The 8,038-nt window shown below is 37.6% G+C and overlaps 1 pseudogene; it reads right to left on the reverse strand.

Moving 5' to 3' along the window:
- Positions 1-3,894: 3,894 nt before the first annotated feature.
- LOC122301887 lies at positions 3,895-7,380 on the reverse strand (annotated as a pseudogene).
- Positions 7,381-8,038: the final 658 nt, after the last annotated feature.

Consider the following 8,038-nt stretch of genomic DNA (forward strand, 5'->3'; position numbering starts at 1 on the left):
GTTATATCCAACTCTCAAAGTGCATTTGTACCGGGTAGAGTCATTTCTGATAATATTCTTGTAGCTTATGAAATGATTGATTATTTAAGAAGAAAAAGAGCTGGAAAAGAAGGATTTATGTCCATCAAGTTAGACATAAGCAAGGCTTATGACAGGCTTGAATGGAATTATTTGGAAGCTGTTATGAAACATATGGGTTTTGCTAATAGATGGATCCAATTAGTTATGCTTTGTGTCAAAACAGTCTCTTTTTCCATTCTCATAAATGGAGAACCAGTTGGCCCTATTCATCCTTCCCGTGGGTTAAGACAGGGAGATCCACTATCTCCCTATTTATTCTTATTGGGTACTGAGGGTCTTATTTCTTTGTTGACTGAAGCAAGTTGCAAAAATCAGATTTCAGGCATTCGGGTATGCAGAGGGCCTCCAGTGGTGAATCAGTTGCTATTTGCAGATGATAGCATCCTCTTCTGCAAGGCCACTCTTCAAGAGAACATGGAGTTACAAAGAATTCTTCATGAATATGAGCAGGCATCAGGTCAAAGAATTAATAGAGGAAAGACTGCAATGGTATTCAGTCATAATGTCCCATCAGAAATTAGGCAACAAGTACTATCTTTGTGGGGAGTTCAGGGATACCAGCATTATGATAAGTATCTAGGCCTACCTTCAATGGTAGGAAAAGATAAAAGAAGGGTGTTTTCTGATATAAAGCATAAAGTATGGTCTAAGTTGCAGCAATGGAAGGAAAAGCTTTTATCACAAGGGGGAAAAGAAGTCTTAATAAAGGCTGTGGCCTTAGCTATTCCAACTTACTCTATGTCATGTTTTAAGCTACCCAGTTCATTGTGTCATGAAATAGAGCAAATGATGGCCAAGTTTTGGTGGGGACAGAAAAAAGAGGAGAGAAAGATACACTGGGTGAATTGGAAGAGGCTGTGTGAGACAAAAGGGGATGGGGGTATGGGTTTTAGAGATTTAAGGATCTTCAATGAGGCCCTACTTGCAAAGCAAGGGTGGAGAATAATGCAGAATGAAGAAAGCCTGCTTCACAAAGTGTTTAAGGCCAGATATTTTCAAAACTCGAATTTTCAGAATGCAAATCTTGGTCACAATCCATCCTTTGTGTGGAGAGGTATTTGGTCAGTGAAAGAAAAGCTTCTACAAGGTTGCAGGTGGAGGGTTGGAAATGGAAGAATGATAAGGATTCGGGATGATTATTGGGTGCCTGGTTTCAAAAACTTACAACAGCTAATGGCAGGATCAACAGCAGAGGACCAAAGAGTAGAAACTTTAATTGATCAACAGTCAGGATGGTGGGATATGCATAAAGTCAGAAGTTTGTTGGCCCCTGAACCAGCTGAAGCAATTTTGAAAATTATTCTCAGTTCAGAAAACCATGAGGATAAATTAGTATGGGACTTGGAGAGAAATGGTTGTTTCAGTGTCAAGAGTGCCTACAAGTTTTTTAAAACTTTGGCCACAACAACAGTGGGAGAAAGCTCAAGAGATAGAGAAGACAAAAAGCTGTGGAAAGACATTTGGAGGATGAAAGTGCCCCAGAAAGTTAAGATTTTTGCATGGAGATCTTGCATTGAAGCTCTGCCAACCAAATACAATTTGAAAAAAAGGAAGGTAGTTGAAGATGCCACATGCCAATTGTGTTCTGCAGGGTCTGAAAATACAGTACATGCTCTCAAACAATGTCAGATGCTCACTGGGATCTGGGATCAACATTTTCCTCAAGGAATGCATGTACTACCAAATGATGATTTCAGAGAAATGGTTGCTCGAGTACAAGTCAATCATAGTCTAGAAGAGCTGGAGCGTGTATTTATGATAGCTTGGGCATGCTGGTACAGAAGAAATCAGTGGGTATTTGAGGAAAAACATTTGGAACCAGCAGAGGTAGTCAACCATGCACTTTGCTTGCAAAAGGCTTTTCAGGCAACTAAAGGTACTAATTCTAATGGCATTAAGAGAGTGACTAAATGGCAACTACCTCCACAAGGGACCACAAAGCTTAATGTGGATGGAGCTATTTTTAGTGAAGATGGCAGTGCAGGAGTTGGGCTTATTCTTAGAGATTGGGAAGGCAAGGTGATCATGGCTGTCAGCAAAAGGGAGTCAGCAGTGGTGGAGCCTCTTGAGATTGAACTGGTAGCTATACTAAGGGGCTTACAATTTTGTATCCCTCTTGGTTTGCAGGCTCTAACTATTGAGACAGATTCGTTGATTTTAGCTAAAGAGTTAGCAAAGCCTGAGTTTGCCAATGCTATGTTTGGAAACATAGTAACAGATATCAAACAGATGCAGAGCAGAATACCAGTTTGTTCTATTTTGCATGTTAATCGAGAGGCAAATGAGTCAGCACACAGATTAGCAAGGTTTGCAAGATCAGTAGTTGATACAAGTGTTTGGTGGGAGGTTGTTCCCTCTATTATTGAACAAGTCCAATGGACTGATTTAGCTTTGTAATTCTGTTTTGCTTATTAATGAAAGTGATTTTCCTATCAAAAAAAAAAAAAACTTGACACTTCTACACTTGAAAGCACATTCGAGACCGAGTCACCCACCCACCTTTCAAGCAATTAAAAATGGTAGTCTTCTCTTTCTTGCTGTGTTTTAATCCTTCAATTCCTATCCATTAATTTGGTAGAAAAAAATCCACCATAGTTTCTTTGCCAATTTTGCTCACCACACGACATGTTGCCAGCAAGTATTTCCCAGCTAAGCTCATGCCTTTAACATTATTTCCACCGCTTCTGTTTCCTCTCTCTTCTCTCTGCTATCCATTCCGATGAGCTTCAGATTCTCATGAAACATGTATAAATAATAGATTTTTATTTTTATTTTTTCTGAAATATAGTGTATGCTCAATATAAATTGGACTTTAGGTCAAGATATTAAAAAAGACGTGAAAATGAGTCCCTGTGAATGGTGAAAAGCAACATAGTGAAAATGGCAAAATATAGACATCAAATACACCATAACCCAAGGAAATAAGCAAAGCATACTCTTTTTGTAGTTTCAAAAGCATTATTTTTCTCCACCAAAAACCCTTGGCCTTTTTCTTGAATCTACCCAATGGAAATAATTTTTGAACTTTTCTGGCTTTTATTTTCCCCATAACTAAAATTAGATCCAAGAAAGATCTTAGTGCCATTCTCTAAGGTAAGTATTGAAACATTTGCAAAGTAACCTTACATCCACAGTCCCACAATCTGTCATGTGGGAAAAGAAAAGATTTTGCAAAGTACCCTTACCTGGTTCAATGCCGATGAGTGGAGTGGGTAATGGCCGAGCTTAGTCACAGAGTCCAAATGCCAATTTGAGAGAGAGGAAGAGAGGTGAGAGCTGGTAATGCGAGTGAGGAAGAGACCTGTGTATCACTGTATGCTTGTTTATGGGAGAGAGGTAGAGAGTTGTCACTGGGTTTCTTCTTCCTCTATTTGCTCATTTTATTATTATTATTATTTTATATAACTGCTAATGCCATGTCAGCGTCGTGCACAATGTCTCCTCATGCTATACCTTTACATAGCAAAACCCTTTCATTTCAGGGTTCATTATAGATACTAGAGTTCGGGCTTAACCATCATTAATAGCAATTTAATGATGTATTAGAAAGGAATAGTATGATCAATCTCAAGCTTGATAATTGCCCGAAATACTCACCCAAGATATCAATCCGGCTCGACACGATAGTGGATAAAAGTACTAACAACCCGCGATCCAGCTATGATTGTAGAGGATCAAGCCGTTAGGCAAGTCTTGCCAATTTTAATCTATATTAATGGGGGTCAAAGCACACACCAAATGGAACTTCTACAACCTGAGAATTGAAACACTCTATATGCTTTATTTGACTTAGACATCAGAGGTGTCCTATAACATACCGAGCCACTCTTATTTACTTGATATAGGTCATTAGAGACCATTAACAAGAGTACGAAACATTTTCACAACAAATACAGTTATAAAGTTTTACAAGCAATCAATCTATTTGAAAAACTCCATGACCTGGAAACTATAAATAAGGCATTCATATCTGATGCCTTTAAATCCAGCTTTGGTTGCCAAGGCCTCAAATTCTTGTCGCGTCCTTTCCTTTCCTCCTGGGTGTTGAGCCATCATAAGCACATTAAGTTGAGAGTTGAACTTCATACAAGTGCTAACCTCGGGTAACATTGGAAGTAATGCCTCCACAACGATTACCTTCCCATCATTTGGAATAGCTGTATAGCAGTTTTTCAGAAGCTTCAAGCATTGTTCATCACTCCAATCATGAAGTATACCCTACAAAATTATCCATACATGGGATCACATATATCTTAAACAAGGAATGTTACTCTTTATTATGTATTTATCAATCTCAGTCATACTCATTGATTTGACAGTCTTCCAAGTTGTTTCAAAGGGCAACCACTTCAAGTGAAGAGGGATGACAAAATCTACGTTGAAGAATAGTATTTCTCACCTTGAAATCCGTCATGAATTTTTGTGAAGTTTTTATGCTAAAAGACAATATGATCTCCAAGAATTTAAAAGGGATGTCCGTAATGCCCTTAATTTTTAAAAGAATGCTATATATATATAGTAGCAACATGATCAGTGTTTAGTGCTGATGTATTGTGCCATTGCCAATAAATTTCAAATGTGTTTGGATGACTAGTCTCTTTTAAGTCAATACATACAAGATACATACTCACCTTCATGAAGATTGCAGGTCCTTTAGGAATGCTTTTGAACATATCGCCTCCTACATGCTCCACACCTGCAACTTGAGTTAATAAGCTTTTATCTACATATATAGCTTTTATTTTTCCAAACCGTGCAGTTATCTAACTTTTAAACTTATGATCCAGCATTCTTATTCTATAATCAGCTAACATGTTGGTCAGGAGGGAGTGATTCCCTGATTTTGAATGATGAAGTGATTTTCCCTTGTTTAGTTTATCTCTATGTGAGGTGGTATGTGATTTTATCTTTATGTGAGGTTTATATGATGTGATTTTATGAATGAGGTTTTATGTACAACGATTTGTACATGCTCAAGAAGAAGGTGATTCCACACCAGGCACAATACACGTGTTCACAGTTCCTTTTTAATGAAACTGTTCATTACATCATGACGTACATTATCTCTCATTATTAGCCTTGTCATAATTGTTTAACCTACCCATGGTTTTGATTATCAGAACTGTAGACCTTGATGTAGAGAAAGATCAAGGAGAGATACCCAAGGAAGAAGGAGCAATCACAGCCAAGCCCTTTGGATTTGTACCAATCCAAGGCATGTCTCCATGAATAGAAATTTTGTTACCCCTTTGGATTTGTACTACGTAGTTTGACAACCAACTATATTTGGTTTTCCATATTTGGATTTAGGAAACAAATAATTGGGTTTGTACATTATTTTGGGAGATGATATGACATATGGATAATTGGAATGTTTATCAAATGAATTTATTTACAATTTAAACTCTAATAAAAATAGCACTTAAGCTATACTTATTCCGCTGTGGTTTAACAACCATTCACTTACGCCTAATTTCAACCTAAAATCCTTGACTGTTGCCGACCGATTGGCACCCTTGGCCCCACAAATCCTCATGAGGTCCTATACTGAGAAACGGGGTGCCACACTATATTTCTTAATTACCATCATGTGTATTGAGTTTGTTATGAATCTAGGTGTTGATCATGTTCATAATTTATATAATCTATGCTTCTAGTATATGAAATTCAAATAATTCAATTAAATCGAATGAATTATTTGAATTAATATTGCTATTTATATTTGAGAACTCAAAGTAGATTGAAAGAAGACATTTTCAAGTCAATCGATATATTAAACGAGTTATGTTGGTGACATTATTGATAGTTTAATTTGACAACTCAATTAGTTGAAGGATTTGACACGTTCAGTTAAATAGATTAGGTTATGAATAAACCATGCATAAAACCTCAAAAATATCCATATCTCAACGTGGCATGAGCTCAATCCATGAACTTGAATTGTTACCTTTAATAATTTAAATCAAATCTTAAGTTGGTAAAATAATAAGATGTAATCAACATTTGCAAAAGTGGAGATTTATGTTTAATCATACCTGGGTATGGTGGAGCCTGTTGTATAACATGAGGCAAGTCGAAATTAATACCCTTAATATGAGGATACTTGGATGAAATTAACCTAAGAGTGAAATTAGGATGGTCTTCATAAGCTTTGTAGTGAAATTAAACATAGCTGTGTTAAAAACATGATTAAACTGGGGGTCCAAGCTGCAATATTCGAAGGCACTCGTGCCATGAACCCTATCGAATGGAATTCCTCCCTCAAGAATTGCATCTTTCAGTTCGAACCTGCATTGAATGAGTTATGGTTACATACCAAATTCTCTCTAAATATAATTGTATCAGAAGCTATAAAAGCAATTCAGCAATCTTTAATAATAGTTCTTGGAGATCAAAGTAGTGGGTATTGCATGCCTTGAGGTTGACACTTTGGTATAAAACATAGCATAACATGATAAAAAGGTAAAATATTGCTAAACTTGTGGTGCGGCTCTATTGATGTATGATAACTTCAAAATTTAAATAATGGTAAAAGGTTTTCATTTGCTTGAATGACCATAAATGATCAGCTTAATATATTCATATGGTTTATATGATGATTATTTTTATTACGTTTTAGAATTAAGACTCCAATATTTCAGTTAATAATTAAAAGGAATCTCTATCACCTCTATCTTGTTTCATATTTTTGCCGATATGCCACCTCAATCATATTTCATCAATTCCAAATCGTCTCACAATTTATGTCATTCTTGATGGATTTGCAAGCAAGCTGAAGACAAAGCCAAATTATGAAGGAAAAATAGGTACAGACCAGCTATCTGAGAAGACCTTGTCTTGAACCAAGGCCATTATAGGGCAGAACGAGACCCCATCTTCGTCTGGGACAAAATTTTTAGACACGGGTGAAAGAGCGTAGAGCCTCTGAAAAGACCCAGCATCATCAGCACCCGCAAAGCAACTCAGCACCAAATGACTGGCTAGCATCCTCAGGATGTGGTCCAGCATCTTGGGTGCCTTAGGATTTGTGGTGGGCATCTCTGTTGAAATCTGTGAGGAGGAGAGCTTGGCTCCAGGACCAGCTTTGGCCAGGATTTCAAAAACTCCGAGCTCAATGGCCGTTTGCAGGGCAGGCCATGGGCAGAACAAGTGAGTTTGACAGTTGCCCGGCATAGACAAAGCTCTCATCTTCTTCTATTTGGTCACCATCAAGATTGCTAAGGTGGAATGCCGACAGTGATGCCATTATAGAAACTTGAACTGAACCCTGTTTTGCTCCCAAACTGGAAGTTTATTAGATCATTGGTAGATTTATAAGAGCCAAATTATTGAAGTAGTAAACTGTGGCCACAAAAGTCGTCGGCGAGGACCAGATACGTGCAGCTAAAAGGGACAGCAGAAGATTCGCAACAGGTACTCCGTCTCGGTCAAGTACAGTGCCCCAAGACACGGGGCAGCCGCCCCCACATACAAGAAATGAAATACAAACAATTAGAGGTTTAATGAATATTTCTATTTTTGTTATAAACTATCTTGTATTGTATGACCACATTTAGCTAGCCGTCAAATGCATAGTGCTAGTCGTCAAATGTATAGTGCATAGTGCTAGCATAGTGAGCTAGCCGTCAAAAGCATAGTCCCCTTTGTACTCCTATATATATCGTTGAATCCTTTAAGGAATTCATAAGTTTGATAACAGATTAATAAGAGAATCTCCTCTCTCGCTCTCTCTCAATCTCTTGAAACTCTCTCATTCTCCCATTTTCTCTCTGTCTATAAGCTTTCTCTTTTTCATTGAATTTATAACACGTTATCAGTACGATTGCGATTTTTTTCTACCACGTTATCTGCAACCTTCTCCTCTCAGATCTGCTCAGCCTTCTCTAACAAAGCTGATGCAATCTTTTGGTGATTCTCTTGGATAGATCTCATCAACTCCGGAGGCGCGGTCAGAGAG

The sequence above is a fragment of the Carya illinoinensis genome, chromosome 1 (genome assembly GCF_018687715.1).
Source record: "Carya illinoinensis cultivar Pawnee chromosome 1, C.illinoinensisPawnee_v1, whole genome shotgun sequence".
Taxonomy (NCBI): Eukaryota; Viridiplantae; Streptophyta; class Magnoliopsida; order Fagales; family Juglandaceae; genus Carya; species Carya illinoinensis.